Source organism: Cryptomeria japonica, chromosome 3 (genome assembly GCF_030272615.1).
Source record: "Cryptomeria japonica chromosome 3, Sugi_1.0, whole genome shotgun sequence".
Lineage (NCBI taxonomy): Eukaryota > Viridiplantae > Streptophyta > Pinopsida > Cupressales > Cupressaceae > Cryptomeria > Cryptomeria japonica.
In genome coordinates this window covers 310,655,204-310,673,535 of record NC_081407.1, presented here as the reverse complement: position 1 = coordinate 310,673,535, position 18,332 = coordinate 310,655,204, and the positions used below count along the sequence as shown (strand labels likewise).

General features: G+C 31.5%; 1 long non-coding RNA gene across 1 annotated transcript; it reads left to right on the top strand.

The window, feature by feature from the left end:
- Positions 1-6,776: 6,776 nt before the first annotated feature.
- On the top strand, positions 6,777-17,630 carry LOC131047965 (uncharacterized). The gene is made up of 3 exons (XR_009106332.2): positions 6,777-7,080; positions 7,277-7,394; positions 17,423-17,630. It is a non-coding gene; the product is annotated as an uncharacterized LOC131047965 (long non-coding RNA).
- The last annotated feature ends 702 nt before the right edge of the window (positions 17,631-18,332 follow it).

Below are 18,332 nucleotides of genomic sequence, written 5' to 3'. Positions count from 1 at the left end.
ATATAAGGTATAGGGTTTAGGGTTTAGGGTTTAGGGTTGAGGTTATTGGGTTTACAATTGAGGGTATAGGGTATAAGGTTTAGGGTTCAGGTTATAGCATATAGGGTTTAGGGTTTAGGGTATTGGTATAAGATTTAGGGTTGTGGGTTGTGGGTATAGGGTTATAGATTGAGGGTATAGTGTTTAGGGTTGAGGGTATCATGTATAGGGTTGAGGGTGTAGGTTTTAGTGTTGAGGGTATTAGGTTTATGATTAAGGGTATACTTGGTATATGGTTTAGGGTTGAGGGTATAAAATACAGGGTTTAGATTTTATGGTAGTGATACAAGGTTTAAGCTTTATGGTTGAGGGTATAGTGTTCAAGGTATCGGGTTGACAATGTAGGGTTTACCTAGGTTGAGGGTATAAGGTATAGGATTTAAGGTATACACCTTAGGTTTGAGGGTATTAGGTTTATGGTTGAGGTTATAATATATAGGGTAATTAGAGTTGAGGGTATAGAATATAAGGTTTATGGTTGAGGTAATTTGGTATATGGTTGTGGGTATAGGGTTTATAGTCGAGGGTATGAGGTATAGGGTTGAGGGTGTACAGTTTACGATTAAGGGAATAAGGTTTAGGATTGAGATTTAGAGAAGAGAGAATGGGGAGTATTGTTGCAAGGTGTGCACCATTGGTCTCCTTGTGATGTGCAGTGCAATGCTTGAGTTTGCGACATGGCTTAACTGCCTCATGTGAATTCATTAAGTCTCACATTTGTATTAGGCATTAACAGATCGATATTTTGGTGCAATGAAAACCATGTTTCCAACAAGTGGCATCAGAGCTTGGATCACGAGTTCAAACCCCTCACTTGTACTTGGGGGATTGTTGCAAGGTGTGCGCCCTTGGTCTCCTTGTGTTGTGTAGCGCAACGCTCAGGTTTACAACATGTCTTCACCACTTCTTGTGGATTCATTAAGTTTCACGATTGTATTAGCCATCAACAAGTTGATCTTTTGGTGCAACAACAACCATGTTTCCAATAGGATGGAGACTAAGACAGGGAGAGAAAGAAAATATTGAAATAATTAAAGAGGGTGAGAGGGTGGGAGGTAGGGAGAGAGGATGCCTGAGAGATATGTATGTAGAGAAATACAGGAAGGGAGGGAGAGATAGGTATGTAGAGAAATAGAGGTAGAAAGCGAATGAAGGGGATAAGCATGCATATATACGTGTATACACACACACACACATATATGCATATACATATACATATATACATGTAAATATATATAAATATACACATATATATGTATATGCATATGTGTGTGTGTGTGTGTGTGTTTGTGTACACATATATATGCATACTTATCCCCTTCACTTGATTTCTACCTCTATTTCTCTACATACATCTCTCTCTGCATACCTATCTCTCCCTCGCTACCTATATTTCTATACATACATATCTCTTGGGCATCATGTCTTTGTACCTCCCACCCTTGCACCCTCTTTAATTATTTCAATATTTTCTTTCTCTCCCTCTCTTAGTCTCCATCCTAATGGAAACATGGTTGTTGTTGCACCAAAATATCAGCTTGTTAATGGTTGATACAATCATGAGACTTAATGAATCCACAAGAGGCAGTTAAGCCATGTTGCAAACCTGAGCGTTGTGTTACACAACACAAGGACACACACACACACATATATAGAGAGAGAGAATGATTTTCAGAGCCTATTAATTATTAAAATTTGGTTGTCTAAAAATTTATAAGATCTTCTAAAACCTAGAATCTACATTATAACTCCTAGAAATCTAAAACCACTCTCAAACATCTTGCCAATATGTACATGAAATATAGCTTAAATTATAAGAACTTAGAAAAAACACATATTGAAATGTCGATTATACTTAAATGTTATATTTCATGTATATATTATGATGAAGAGAATGAGTCTAAGTTGAAGACAAAGATTGGGAATTAGAAAAGTTTCTACTTCTCTAAAATGTGACTACATTATAGCATGCTCAATAACATTATAATGTGCTCACTAGTGGTAGCATTATAATACACATGTATATAGCATTATAATGTGCACTCACATTATAGTCTACACCATAAATTTCCAACCATTTGGATTGCATTTGGCTTGGGCATCCAACCCTAAGGGTTGGACAACCATTTCATGGTCAAAGACATATTTTCTAGCGTTATAATGCACTCACATTATAGTCTACATCAAAAAATTCCAACCCTTTGGTTTGGATTTGGCTTGGGCATCCAACCCAAAGGGTTGGACAACCATTTCATGGCCAAAGACATGTTTTTGAAAAAGTAAAAAAAATTCACACATTTTGAGTTTGCTCTCCATCATGTGTTTACATGTGTTTCAATGCAAATTTAAAAAAAAATACCAATATGATGTTTTATCTATCTGACCATGTATTTTGAGTATGTTAAGGTTTTCATCATTAATTTATTTTGTTAGTGTATCAACTTTTTTGTCAAAAACCAACATGTAGTATTTTGGGTATTGTTTTTTACTCATTCATCAAAATTCGAAACAAATTACATTTCTAGTAACTAGACTCAATGTTGTATGTATTAAAAAAATTAAAATTAAAATTTTTTATTAGTTTTTAAAAAAATTAGGAGGGAGCACGCTCAATTTTCTATTTTTTCTTATGTGTCCACTTTGAAATTAGTAAAAAAACATGTTTTAATTAAAAAAAATAGCATAAACTACATGGTGTTAGCTAATTTCTCATTGTACTGATTTTTTAAATATTAAAAAAAAAAGTTAACATTTTAGCGGTGCCACACTAGACTCTATGTTATATTTTTTTGATAAAAATAGGACCAATTTGTGTGGCACCCCTTTTTGAACCCCTTTAATTTCCACCATTTAAACAAAAAATAGTAATTTAGAAAGTATATTTAGAGCACTACAACTCTTGTTCTTATTGAATCTTCAAACTTTGAGTGTAACTATCTTTAATTGCTAATCCAAGATTAGACTTTCCTGATTTTAGAAAAAAGTAGCCACTTCAGACCTTTTTGGTCCCCCATCTTGGTGAACTTACCCTAAGATGTCTTTACTCTGTGTCAAACTCCTCAAAATACCTTGCATTAATATGTTTCATACATTATATGTTTAAACCTCTTTCAAATACTTATTATTTATGGTGATTCATTTGCCTCAAAATGGACTTTCACTCAATCTTAAGGCCTTGTTTGAATGCACACATGTAGCAGATATGGGTTGTATATATTTAAAAAAAAAATTGAAATGACAATAATGATCAAATTGAGGTGATAGGGGTATGTATATAATTTAAAAAAAAATTGGAATGACAAGGGTGAACATTAGTCAAATAATGACATGAATGAATGTGAAATGGAGACAAAGAGAAGGAATTTAGATGGATGATGGATTCAAAAGGGTATCACACATGGTCAACATTGCTCACCATTGATATATGCAAGAATGGTAGTTGCATGTGGTCTTCACTATAGTACTATTGTGAACATCATTGTGAGGAAGAAACAAATGAATGGAGGACAATCAAAGAGAGATCCAAGAAGAAACCTACTCTAATACCATATTGGAAATGAGAAAATAAATGAGGCTTCTCTTAAATCAAAAATCTAATCATTCACATTACTCAAAAGACTATTAAATGGAACTGGTTATATAAACCTTTTATTTCTCATGTAAAATCAATTATAAGAATATAATTCTCCCCAAACTAGTTCTCCTTTAACATACCAATATTGATTTATTTAACTATTTATTGAAAATATCAAGCAGTAAATTCTAACAGAAGTTAAGAACTTTAATATTTGGAAAAGGGTTTGGGATTCTAAATGTTGGTCTAAAGCTTATGCTTTCATGTGTCTTGCAGTTTTAGATAAACTCCTTCAATAGGATAATCTTCAAAAAAGAGGGCTTCTTGGTCTAGATATATGTATTCTTTTCCTTGAAGATGGAGAGGCAAATATGCAATTTTTTAGCTTGTCTATTTGTCATCTTTCTTGACTATTTATGGGGGTGATCTATTAGGAATTTCACAGAATAATTTTGAGTATATCCAAGATTCACTTGTGAATTATCAATGATCTTATTTGAAGCTAAAGTCCTTAACTTTTTATGAGATATTGATCATGTTTTATTTGCTAGAATATTTGGTGGGAATGAAATAAGAGGATTTTGAATGACACAAAAAAGGAACATAAGTCAAGTTTTGGGTAACATAATAGTCAATCTAAAAAAAGCCTATCATATTTGGATTCAAGATTATCAATTGATTTCTTGGTGAGAATTTAAAATTCCAATGAGACTTGGTATTCTTATAACTTCTCCCTCTTTTGCCTCTACTAATAAAAAACCTCAAGGTTGTTGACTTTTGCAATGGTAACACCCTCCTTTAGGCTTAGTTTTAATATTAATGTTGATGGTGTTTGAAAAGACAAACCTAGAAATGTTAGCATGTGAGGTGTTTTGTGTTTATAATATTAGAGTTAATTTTTTTGGTTTGCCAATAATCTTGGTGTTGGTAGAACTATTAATGTTTTAAAGTTTATGGCCAAGATATTTGCATTCCAAGAAAATGAGTTTTATTAGTATTTTGGAACGACTATAAAACCTTGGTTGATCATTTCAAAATAAAGTCTTCTCACTTCAAGCAGTGGCAGCTAAATAAATGTAAGAAAGACATCAACATCGAGATTCACGGTTTCAATATTATTGAGTGGAACCATACTAAAAGATAAGGAAATCAAGTTTCTTACTTTTTGGCTAAATCACCTTCTAACTGGTATGACATTAAGGTTGATATTGGAAATGACCAAGACTATAATATCTAAGTGTTGAATTGTCACTTTAGTGATTTAGTGAACACTAATTATAATGCTTCTTTTGATTCATGATCCTTGTTATGTTTCTTGCTAGTTTGTAGATTCTTTTTTTGCTCTTATTTATTCTACCATGGTTAACTTTATTATTACTATATTTTAACAGTAAATTATTATGAGACCAATTTTTTTTCATAATAGAAAATACTATGTCTAGTACTTAGCAAAGAGGACCCAATAGTTGAGCATGTACGAATAGTTGTGAGGGTACTTATTATAGTTTGATTCACCAATAAAACATATTCTCATTGTTGCTTAAATATAAAAATATAAAAAAATAATTTAAAATGTACCAATCATAATTTATCCTAATATATATTATTAATACACCAAAATGTGTACAATTACTCATCATGTCATAAAACAATATAAATAATAGTAGTTGAATTCTAGATCGACATAGAAGTTAAGTCACTCAAATTTACTGCTAATAAATATTGCATATTAAATTATTATGTACACTTGCCTTCACATGCAATAGTTTGGTCTTATGCAATCTTGCAATGCTTTTGTCCAAAGACACAATATTATTGTTATATTAATTGTATACTCAATGGTTAACATACACACAAGTGTACAACTTCTCATCCTCAACCAAAAAGAAATAAGATGTAATACCAACTTTCAATCCAAATACATGCAATTCTCAATTATTTCTCTTCTAAGTAATATAAAATTAATCCCATTTTGGAGACTTGCACCACCAAATATTAAAGTACCTATAATAAAAAAAATGTAAGATTCGCCATTTGATACATAAATTATATTAATAGATATATAATATAACATTTAATTATTAAAAACCAAGTTTCAAAATGACCTTATTAAATTCTTGCATACAAGGACCTCTAAATGAATCTGACTCTAAATGTGAGACAAAAATATTAAGTTGTCAGTGTGATGCCTAGTTTTCTTTATATTGCTTAAGATTGCTTAAAAAAATTCGCACAACATTTTGTCCCTGTTTTTGTTCAAAGTAGACAGAGGTATGTGTTTTATATGTTTTGGATTAATTAAAATAACTCCTTGTCTAAATATATGTTAACTTTGTGTTAAAGAGTAGACATCATTTTATTTGAGATCCTTGCACATACAAATTTTGCTTTGATGTTTGTACAAATTATGATTACAAAATTTGTTTCAATGATAGCAAATTCAAACCTTTAGTTTAGGTAGCCAACTAACTGAGGAAGCTATAATAAAATTGTTATAGTTATGTGCTTCTAGATTTGATGGCAAAAAAACTTGCACAATCAAATCCATAAGCACATTCAAATAGTCTCATGGACAGTGGAAATCTACTTACTTTAATTGTTAGAGTTGTTCAACATTGACACGTAGACTTTTGAGGCAACTAGATCCTCTCCACTAAAACATGCACAATCTTTTTTGCCTTCTCTATGAGATTTGGATGGTTTCTTCTTTCTCATTGATTATCTATTTTTAATTCCTTCTTGATTCTCTCTAATATACCATAAATCTTCTTAAAACAAACATAACGGACCCAAAAACATGGTACGTTTGCACAGAAAATGCATAACACGAAAGTTAGTGGTACGATATACACCATTGATTTTGCAAGTTGTGACTGCAATTTTCCAAGTGGTCAATAACATGATGTACGATTTAACTGTTTAGGAGCCAATTTAGCTTCAGCCCAAACATAACTAATTTTTAATAAAAAAATTTAATATACTAATCTTGCCTTTATATTAAACTAATAGTTGTAAATTAAAAATAGATCCTAAAATCTATATTTGCTATAGCTATTCTTTAATTTTGTAAGAAAATATTAAAAAATAAATCCGTCTATTCGCTCTTAATCCCTCCAAAAGCACAAGAGACATAGCATTTAATGCATTGGGAGTGCGTAAATAGGTGGCAACAAATAATAGTCAGGATCATTAATCTCCTTGGAAAGCGGGATAGCAACTGTTTTCAGGTTTATTGAATTTTACCCTCGACATTCAGGGTTTTGCATACCAGGTAAAGCAGCAGACTCTCTCTGCGTTTATCCTCCATTAACTTATTTCCATTGATTTTTCAAGCGGACTTCCTTCTAGACGAGACTGGTAATGACAAAGAGATCAAGCAATCAGATGACAGTCAAAGAGATTTCTATTTCATTATGAACGCTACTTTAATGTGACGGTTTCAGTGCTTTTTACAGTGGCGGTTTTAGGTAAAAGTTTGAAAAGCCCCTATGAGGTTTTTGTTTTTTCAAAGTGTAGTGCATGTGACAGACATTTATTTCTTGTTGGTGGTTTTGTATACAGGTGTTTCAGGTTTATTTTGAAGTTTCAAACTATTTTTTCCTTAGGAATAAGGCTAAACTTGTGCACAATTATAATTTTAAATTTGGGGTTTTCCCTTCCTAGTTGCAGTCCTACAGGACCCAACACAGAAAGGGCTACAATTTCGACATTCTTTTGGTGCTGTTAGGGTTGTGGTGGTGAGGCTCAGAGCAGGAACTCTGAAAGGGCTTTGCTGGCACAGGTAAGGATTTTAATAAATTCTTGCTTAGGCTATGAAGTTTGTCTGTGTCTATACAAATTCTTCTTTTCCAAATTTTTGCTCATTATTCAAATCATGCATGTATCATTATTTACATTCTCTGCATATTTTATGACTACCACAGATTGCCTTTGTTTATGCATTTCATTTGAGAACAAGTTGAGGCACAGTAAGGCCTGAATAAATTACATTTCCTGTAATTTGTGTACACTGAGATTTGTTATCCCCCTTCCATCATATAATCTTTGGTTGCTTGGACAGTAAAAATCTTATTTTCTATTTTAATCCACAGTTCCGAGTGTATAGACTATTTTGTTATATATACAAGATACCTGAGTGGGTTATTTTTCACTTTCAATTTTTTAAGTTAATTTAAAATGTTCACAAATTAAATTTGTTAATTTATAAAAAACTAAATACTAATACGTAAAGTTACTCAGTTTTTTTTTCCAAAAATTCAATCGAGTGTTGCAAAAGGGAGAAATATTAGGTAGGGGAAAAGACACAGTAATTGAGCGCGTTCCAATTCTTGTGATAGAAGTTGTTGATTTAATACCCCCATACTTGCTGATTTAATGTCCAACTTTTGTACAAATTGCACCAATAGTTGTATGATAAGTACCAATAATTGAATGAAATATACTATTTGTTGTGAAAAGTAATCAATCATGTGATGCCACATCAGCTGCACAAGTATTTGGGCCCTTTTGCACACCTATTGGTCTCACTTTTTTTTTGGGCTGTTTTTGACACCTTGGCAAAAAGCATGCTGATGTGGCATCATATTTGATGATGTGGCCCTGAAACTTTAGTTATAAGCAAGGGACTTGCCAAGTAAGTTGCTGTAAAAAAATCTGAGTGATTTAAAATTTCCACGTAGGATTTTGAGAAGTGCGAAGTTAGGGTGCACAACTACTGGGTCCTTTCCCCTAACAATCAAACTAATAGGTAAGACAAGTCTTTCTCCCAAAAAATAAAACATTCACGTGTGTGTTAGCGTTGAGATAAATTATAAAATCAGAATTTTATATCGAGGTTCAACTAACGCGTCAGACCCTTTGTACTAGATGGTGTACTTGCAATCCATGCACTCTAAGACATTCCCCGGATTCCTTGAATGAATCTGCACCTAACATGTGGAAATTTGAGTTTGTTTAATAAATTTCTTTAAAAATTGTCTTAAATATATACAATTTTTTTTATTTGTAGTGGTTGAGTGCATTCCAATTGTTGTGATAGCAGTTGTTGATTTAATACCCATATTTGTTGATTAATGTTTTTTTTTTTGACAATATTGTACCAATAGTTGTGATTTTAAGGCTGAAGCTATTCTGGCTCCAAAACAGACCTTTCGTACAGCGTGATAGCGACGTGTTAGTCAATCGCAGCCGTTTATTGCAAAATCAACGGTGTAAAACGTGTGACTAACACGCATGTTAGTTAATCTGTACTACCGTTTTGGAGCCAGAATAGACGAGTCCTGATTTTAATACCCATAATTGAATGAATTGTACCCTTAGTTGTAAAAAGCAACCGATCATGTGATATCACATCAGCTGCATAGGTATGGGGGCCCCTTATGCACGACTATTGGTTTCAACTTTTTTTTTTGGCTGTCTTGGACACCTTGGTAAAAAAGATGTTGATGTGGCATCATATTTGAAGGTGTAGTCCTGAAACCTTAGTTGTAAGCAAGGGACTTGCTAAGTAAGCTGCTATAAAAAATTGGGAGTGATTTGAAATTTCCAAGTAGAATATTTTGAGAAGCGCAAAGTTAGGGTGCTCAACTATTGGATCCTCTCCCCTATTTATTTATGTATATGTAGGGTGCATTTTATGGCTTGCCAACATCTATGTAGGGAAAAAAATGTACCCTTAACCACATTGACATAATCATGACAACCCTAGATAGAAAGTCTAGACATTGACCTTGACTATTTTTAGTACCATTGGAAAATATAAAATGTTAGGTTTAATTTATTTTGATTTTTAAATTAATTAATGAATTAAGTCAACAATAATCTAGTTTTATGGAGGATTTTCAAGAATTATTTTTATGGAGGAGGAAGCTTTATGAGGGAAAAAAATGTTAGAGGATTAATTAGATTTTCTCTAGCTCTCTTATCATTTTGATGATGGATCATGGAGTGTGATTTGAAACGTTGATGCAAAAATAAATTTCATGCAGTTGAATCCAAAAATAGCATGTGTGAATTATTATAATATCTCTTTGATAAATAGGAGCACTTACTCTTTAGTGTGTAATTTTAAGAGGTGTATTTGGAGTGAGGCGAGAAATTTACCCCATCAATTTAGGAATTCTTTTTTGTTTGGAGTTTTAAAATTCTTACCAATTATTTTTTTAACCATTTTATATTTATATGCTTTGTTGAAATGAATATGCAAAGTGATAATGACATGGTCCCATGGATTGGGGCTTCTTAAAAAAAAATTAGTGGGTGCAAAGTAAGAAAGGAATGAATTTTGTCATGTAGTTTAAGCTCTTAAATTTATGGAAGCTGGTGGTCTCATGAATTTTATTATTTTGCATATTCAATTTAAGAGAGTAAATATATATAAAATTATTAAAAAAATAATTGATGAGAATTTTAAAACTCCACATGGTCGGTTGACGAGTGGAAAAGAATAACTTAAGTGGTGGGAAATTTCTTACCCCACCCTAATTGTACCTGCTTAATTTTCAAAATTTTGAACTAAAAAGTAGGGGTTGCTAATGTTGCTGAAAATATTTCTTTAATCCTGTAGCATTTTTTTGGTTGCTTCATGGGACTTGCTTCTGCTTCAAAATAGATCTTAAAGCCTTCCCATTGGACCACAACCTAATAATATTTGCTCCAATGAAGGCTCTAAAAACTCCATCTCTATCTCTATCTTCTTCATTATCTCTGTCTCTACCTCTTTCTACCCCTATCCCTCGTTCTCTCTCCCTCTCTCTCTCTCTCTGTTGCAAACATAACATGAGCCTATTAGCAATGGAGCTTGATTATCTTACTGATTTAAAGGTTTTGTTTCAATCGTCACCTCTTTGATGTACCCATTGCACACCAAAGTGTGATTGCTAGTTGATATATACATTATTATTGCTTACCTTATATCCTTTTCCCTTATTCCAGGAAAGACAATGACTCCTTTTCCAATACTGTATGATGAATTCAGATCTTTAATGAAAGTCCCCATCTTTGCTTATTGCACGCAACACATACAATTTGTCCTTGCCATTATCTCCAGCCTAATAGCAGCCTTTGGACATGGACCAAAGCCATTAATTTTAATTTAATGCAGCTTCTGCACAGCTCATCTTTTGCCCTTCGAAAAAGAAGAAAAATAAATAAATGCTTATCCGAAAAAATCAGAAAGATTTGGTATCAAATTGGCATGCTGATGTGACATCACATTATTTGTTGCTTTTTAGATGGAAGGATTACACTTCATTCAATTATGAGTACTCATTATCAATACTAAGAATTTTAAAGTCACAATTATGATTGCTATATTATTATGAAATTAGACATTAATTTAACAAATGTCATCACAATTATTAAAATGTGCTCAACTAGTATATCTTTTACTCTATATACATAAGAGATAGATTTTTTTGTTTGTGTATATATATGTGTTTATGTAGATCCAAGAGAATAGAATCTCTTTTATATATTTATATGAAATTAATATATTTAATTTAATTTGGATAAATTTATGTAAAAGATTATGTGAAAGATGTTCAAAGATATTAGTTTATTTAAGTTATAAATATAGTAAAAAAATAAATAAATTTTATTTTTTAATTTATATTTAATATTTATTATTAAATTTTAATAATTTAAAATGTAAATGACTGTCAAATCTAAAATAAAAGATAAGATATTAACATAAATATTATTCTACTATTATCTTTACTTTTATACATATATGGCTACTTTAACCTGCACGCAAAACATCAGAAGTTGAGGGTAAAATCCGTTAAATCTGCAAGCTGTAGCTGTCATTCTTTTCATCTATATTAATGATCTTTATTACTAACCCAAGACGCGCTATTGAGGTTTTAATTATGAGAATAAATGTGATAGCACGTAGCATATTTATAAACAGACCTGCCGTGGAGCGGTTTGAGGACATGTCTCGCACTGCATTAAATAACATGTCTCTTTTCGTTGGGAGGAGTTGGAGAACAAATCCAGAATTGAGAGATTCTATTTTATAATTATGTGTAGGTAAAAATAATATTATATGAAGCTGCATTAATTCAGGAGCTGATATTGATAATCGAAATAAATATTTGAAAGCTTTAAGATTGATGATGGAAAATATAATATTCACTACCTCCTATTTTCCCCACTTTTTTTCACGAGAAAACACTCATCACATGGTGCAAACAAAATTTTGACATATAATTTTATAGAGCTTGCACATAACATATGGGCTTGGCAAGTTAAAATTTTCAATGAGCAAGTATACATCTAAATCAAAAGTTAACCTTCACTTAATTAGTCATATGAAAGGAGATCTTATTCACCAATGTTACCTAAGGATCAACCTTGACTCAATCCCACTTCTAGAGATTTGGATCTTAGTGGACGATGTATTTGAGGAGCATATCATCATCCTCACCAATTGTACTCAACCAATTGAACTACAATCCGTTGAGACAATATAAAACAATTTTGAACATTACACATGGCTTGACAACTTGGAAAATGTGTGATGTTGTGTCTCTTCGTCCCTTGGATTGCATGCTCTTGTGGACGTCATTAAAATTCCTTCATTCATTCATTCAATAAAATTTCAAAGTTATATATATGTAATGGCAAAAAATGCTTCCTAATTAGTTATGTGCCTAGTTTGAGACAATATCTTGATACATTTATATATTGCAAATGACCCATTTTATTTAGATTAAGCATGTTAGTTACTTTTATTATAATTTTACAATGAATATAGTGAATGCTTTATCATATGAATATTATCAAAAAGTTCCTTTTTTTTAATTGTTTTCCCCTTTTTTTTAAAAAAAGCACCCCAATTGTTCCCAATCTAGAAATTTGGCAAAACATAGTAATATTCTTCTTTAATTTGTGTGGGGTCAAGTTTGCCTACTTGGATCTAGATCGTAGCTTTCAACTTGATCTTTGATTATCTTTAGTTTGCTGCTAATTCCTAGAAAATAAAATTACTAGACAGTGAAACTCTCATAAACAACATGATTCAAACATGCATGTATGAATTCTAGACTTGGTGTTTCATATGTGCTCTGATGATAGATTCTTTGCTTGAACCCAAAATTTAAATTGTGAATGGTTGTTTTCGAATGTTGTTTTATTGAGAGATCCTTGTCTTCTATGTCCCTCTTTTTCATGTGTGTAATAAACGCAAATTGATATCTTCGTATACATGAACATAACACCAAGGAGCAAAGTCTTGTGTAGTCATCTTGGGACCAAATTGCAAAGGAGCTAGTTGCACAAAATGTCTGAATTTGATTTTGCATTTAGGAGGATTAAGATTGTGGTTGCGAGAAAGCCCTCACAATTGCAGACACAACTTGAGTCAAATAGCCAAGTTAGATTGATGGATCAAGATGAGGTTAATGATCAAAACCAAATGGATAAACCAATTGAACTCTAATAATGTGCACATAGATAAGCATATGGGCAAGCTATAGGCATGGGCTAGGTACAAGCAAACCTAGGTATGCAAGCCCAACACTGCATAAAAATAAGCCACATTTGTAGCTAAATAAATGTATCAAGACATTGTCACAAATTATAGGCACATAATTAATTGGGAAAATATAATGCATCAAGCATGCATTTTTCATTATTACAGATACGGATATATGCATGTATGTGTCTACAACTATAAATATGTACATATGTATGTGTGTGTCCCCTAAATGCAATGAGTTATAAGTATATCATTCATTCTCATGAGAGATGGGTTTGTGTGAATCACTACTCATGAAATATGGATCAATGAGTTTGACTCAAAAACTATGCAATTGAATCTTGATATAACTATCATGATTTTATAAAAGGTTTGATTGGTTGACACATTGATAAATATTATTATCTATTTAATTAATCCTATTCCCAGCCTAATACCCTTAATTAAACAAATATTAATAAATATATATTGTTATTTATTTGATTATTTTACCTTTATCCTCTCGCTTTAATCAAATGCATATCTTTGTGTGTATCACTTAAATGCAATGAAATCTAAGTAGATCATTCATTATCATGAGGGATGGGTTTGTGTGAATCACTACTCATGAAATATGAATCAATGAGTTTGACTCAAAAACTACGCAATTGAATCTTGATATAATTATCATAAATTGATAAAAGGTTTGATTGATTGACACATTGATAAATATTAATTATTTATTTATTTAATCCCATTCCTAGCCTAATACCCTTAACTAAATAAATATTTATTATTTATTTGATTTTTTATCTAAATCCCCTCCCCTTAGTTAAATACATGCAAACCTCAAAAAGATCAAATGAAGTATTGATGTATATAGATGATGTGGTTGCACAAGATTTTTGCAGCATGATGACATGATCAAGATGATAAGATGATAAAATGAACAACATAACTAGAGCATAAGGTCCTTGCTCTAAATGAGATAAGAGGACACCCTAAATAGAATTTTCAATAAGAGAACCAAAGGCTAGGATTAAGAGGTTTAATGGATGGCTAGGATTAAAGGAAGATTAGGGGTTTAGATAGAAGTAGTTGTGTGACAAATGTCACATGAGGGATAATGTCTTGGGCTTGAGATAAGGTTAGGGAAAAATTCTTATGGGAATGGCTAAGATGAAGAGGTTAAGTTCAGATGGATGGATAGGATATAAAGTTGGGTTGACTTTTGGTTAGGTGCCCAGGTTCAATGAATTGATGACAAGGCTTAAGTTAGACATGCAAAAGGGATAAGGTGAGACACTTGTTACATGACTACAAATTTAGATTATGATCCATGTGAACAATGAGAGGCTAGGATTGAGTGAACAAGTCTGAAATTAAATAAATAATTTTTATTTTAATTAAAGGTAGACGATAGGTAAAATAATAAATATTTATTTAATTAAGGGTATTAGGCAGGGAATGAGATTAATTAAACAAATAATGGATTAAGGTAGGCTAAAATTAGGTGTGGATAAGTGAAAGACAATTTTAAGTGTCTACAGATTTTATTTACTCAAGCATGACATGAGATTCCTTGCTGCCACTATTGAATGCCTTCCAAAATAACAATATATATGTGTATAAACATAAATATAAACATAAATTAACTTAAAGTAATAAATGACATCTTTGAATATAAATAATATAAAATTAATATTCTTAAGAAAACTAAAATACAATAGATAGATGCGCTTAACTGTGGTCTCGATGAAGAAAAATGAAACAACACTAGAATCTGATGTTCTTCAGACTAGAAGTTAGTACTCTTTGTTTGTGTTTTACCTTGGATTATGCACAAGGTCTGGCTGGGCAAGTCTACAGGCTTGGGACAGTTCTACAGCAATAGATCTGATCTTGTAACCTGTGCGCTTCTGCTCTCTAATTCGTTGGATTAGAGATATCTGCTCTGCTTGAAAGAATTGATGGTATTTAAGAATCCCTGTACAAGCAAAGGACTGGTAGACAACAAGCAATCAGACAGATGTCATTGATGATGATGTTGAAGTAAATGATGTTGTTTTAGTGCAGCAATCAAAATTTAAATCTTATAAGTACTCCTTGAGTGCTCAAATTATCTAAGGATCTAAGGATATGAGGTTTTTTTTAATGATGAAATTAAATGTTGTCTTTTAATACAGATGCATATACGTGTTTAATCAGTTCATAAGGACTAATGAAACAGACAAAAGTCGGTCAAAGTTGAATTTGACTCTTGAAAATTCAGGAGTTAAATCGACAGACAAGGGAATTCTCCCAAACTAGTAGCAATGACACAAGATAACAGAACAGTGAAGTCTGTGCAAGGGATCAATATTTGGATATAGAAGGTGCAACAAATGTAGTGCAGATGTGAATAAGGTGTACTTGAAATGTGAGAATATGCATACATGGCAACAGGTGAAGATTAGAAAAATAATGCAACTTTGTACAAGAATTTGGCATATAGACACAAAATTAAATGAATTTTTTTTATACATAGACATATGTCTATCAAACTAAAGTCCATACATAGTTCATGCACAGCTGTGTACCTGCTAACATGGGTTTGCATGAATGTTGATGTCGTCGTAGATCCATGTGCATGTTTGTGTTCTACACCTGTAGCACACGAGTGCATGCACATACGAATGCACGAACATGGATACAAATGTCTAAGAGTTATTGTGTATAGATACAAGGGCCAATTTTGATGGCTGTTGTATTAATGGACTTTCACGTTAAACTTGTAAAATACAATAAATTTTTTGGAACATTATCACATGTGAGGGAAATTTTGGGCAGACTGCAAAATATTCTAGAGTATTATATTTTCGTCGATATCTAGTGTATTGACAGGGTAACAGATAAAAGTGTAAATGGGAGAGGGATCAGTTGTGTGGATTAACTTTATCAGCATGTAGTTTTTATATGGAATATTGTAAGACTTTTGGTTTTTAAGAAATGTGAAACTTTCATTTATTTATCTACAAATAAGGTTTAGAGGTGTGACTCATTATGCAACCCATCAAATAGCATGTATAATGCAAAGTATTCTGAAAATGACTTTTGAAAGATCCAGACAGTACTCAATTTAAAAATTTCTAACAGTCGAACTAAAAAATATCAATTGTTGTTGGTAGAATATTATATTTTTATTTAAAATATAACTTATATGCAACCTAAATGGACCAAATACCTATTGGTGACGGGAACCATAGATCTTTGTTCTCTCTAACTTTTATATCTAACACAAATAGACTAATAGTTAAACACAAACTTTTTGTTAATCCTTAACATTTTATGGAAAAATATAAGGTATTTATTTTGTTCACCTTTTATATTTGTGATGGGACAAATTATTAAAATGAAATACTCCAATGGATGTACATTGCTACCCAATAGTTGTAGATGTAAGATTGATATCTTTTCACTATGACAACAATACTTGTTTAAATTAGCATCTTATTTTACAAATGACACATTTATAGTGGATAGTTATGATAGTCAATTTGAAATTAAAAAAAAAATCACTTGGTAACAAGTGTATTTATGTTCTTTTATATAATATTCACAGATTCTCACTTGTTCACTTATGATCCCATATTGACCAGCACTTGGTTATTTTTTAATTTACATGTGGACTATTTCTTTACAATATCTTATAAATATGTGACAAGACTGAATAATATAAGCACAAATGCTATAACAACAATTGAACTCTCTACAACAAATAGTTCTTCTTGCCTATTTTATAGTTTTCATCTTTATTTTATACCACTTTACACTCAAATCTTTAATACATTACCATAACACTTAATATATAGCATATGAAGTGACTTCTGCCTGACTTCTATCAGCCATTTGCCGCTTCAATCTCCACAAATTATGTAAATATATATGCACAAAATTCGATAAAGAAGAATTTATGCACAAATTCTTTCTTGAATGATTTTTAAATGTAATTTTCTTTATAGTAAAATCATATTTTATTTGTAGCTAATATTCTGGATGAGATGTGAATTTCCTTGGTGGGTGAGACTTTGCTAACTTAATGAGATCTATTGAAAATCAGGTTCCTTTTCTGTTGATTTTTTTTTTTAATTGAAAAAACCATACAAAATGATTTTTTTTTCCGGAAGGAAGCTTTTTACTATAAAGTAAATGTCTATGGATCTATGTGCTTTTTCTTCTGAAGAGTTAGTATTTCTGCAAGAATGAATGCTTTACTTGAATTGCATTGAATGATTTTCTGAAAGGAAGCTTTTGTTTAGACACTGTCAAAGTGAGCCTAACACCGTTATGATTTTATCATTATTTTACAGGTTACCTTAGCTTATGAAGGAGTTGGGCAAAATACCTTATCTTATGAAGATAATTAGTCGGTTGTTGAAATGAATTCCAGTGTTGTGGGGTTAAGAAAACTGTTGTATCTTGCACGTTTATTCACTCGATGGATAATTTTTTTCCAGGATGCTATCATAAACTATATGGTCTATTATTTTAATTCAAACCCTTACCTTTATTTATAAGTTAAAGTCTTGTTAGTACTTGCCGTTGGGCAATTTATTCTTGTTATGAATTTTTTTATTTTTTTATTAGCTTTAAACAGTTATTGAAAAAACAGCTTTCAATCAATTATAATCAAATATTTTCTTGTTTTTAAAATTCATTTTATTTTTATAAAGTTCAGATTACATTTGTCATAAAGTGTTATGGTTTCATATGGAGTCTTTACAGGAAAGTTCTTCATTGGACCATTACATTAAATGTTATGAATGTGAAAGCATTAACCCAGAAACAATCAAATTATAGCACAAATTAGATGCAAAATAGTGAAAAATAAAGAAGAATAACAGAACAAATGAGAATGCACAGATTTACGTGATAAAACCTTGACAATATGCCAAGGAAACATCCACGGGGCAAGTATTCGTAATCTTATTATTCAGGAAAAACGATTACATTTGCAAGTTTTACAGCTCCTTACAAAACATAATAATAGTAATGCCTTAAAGAGAACAAAGATTTATAACCTCTTCAAGATAGCAACAATATCTCAACATAGAATAAAACCCAATTTATTCCTTTCGAAAGTAGAAAATTGTTTTTTCTAAAACAAGAGAAAGATTGTGAAATTGTTTTCACAATCTTATTTTTTTCTATTTTTCTTCTTGTTATAATCTTGCAATTTCCACCTTGACAACAATTTACTTAATATTTGCCCAAGCCCAT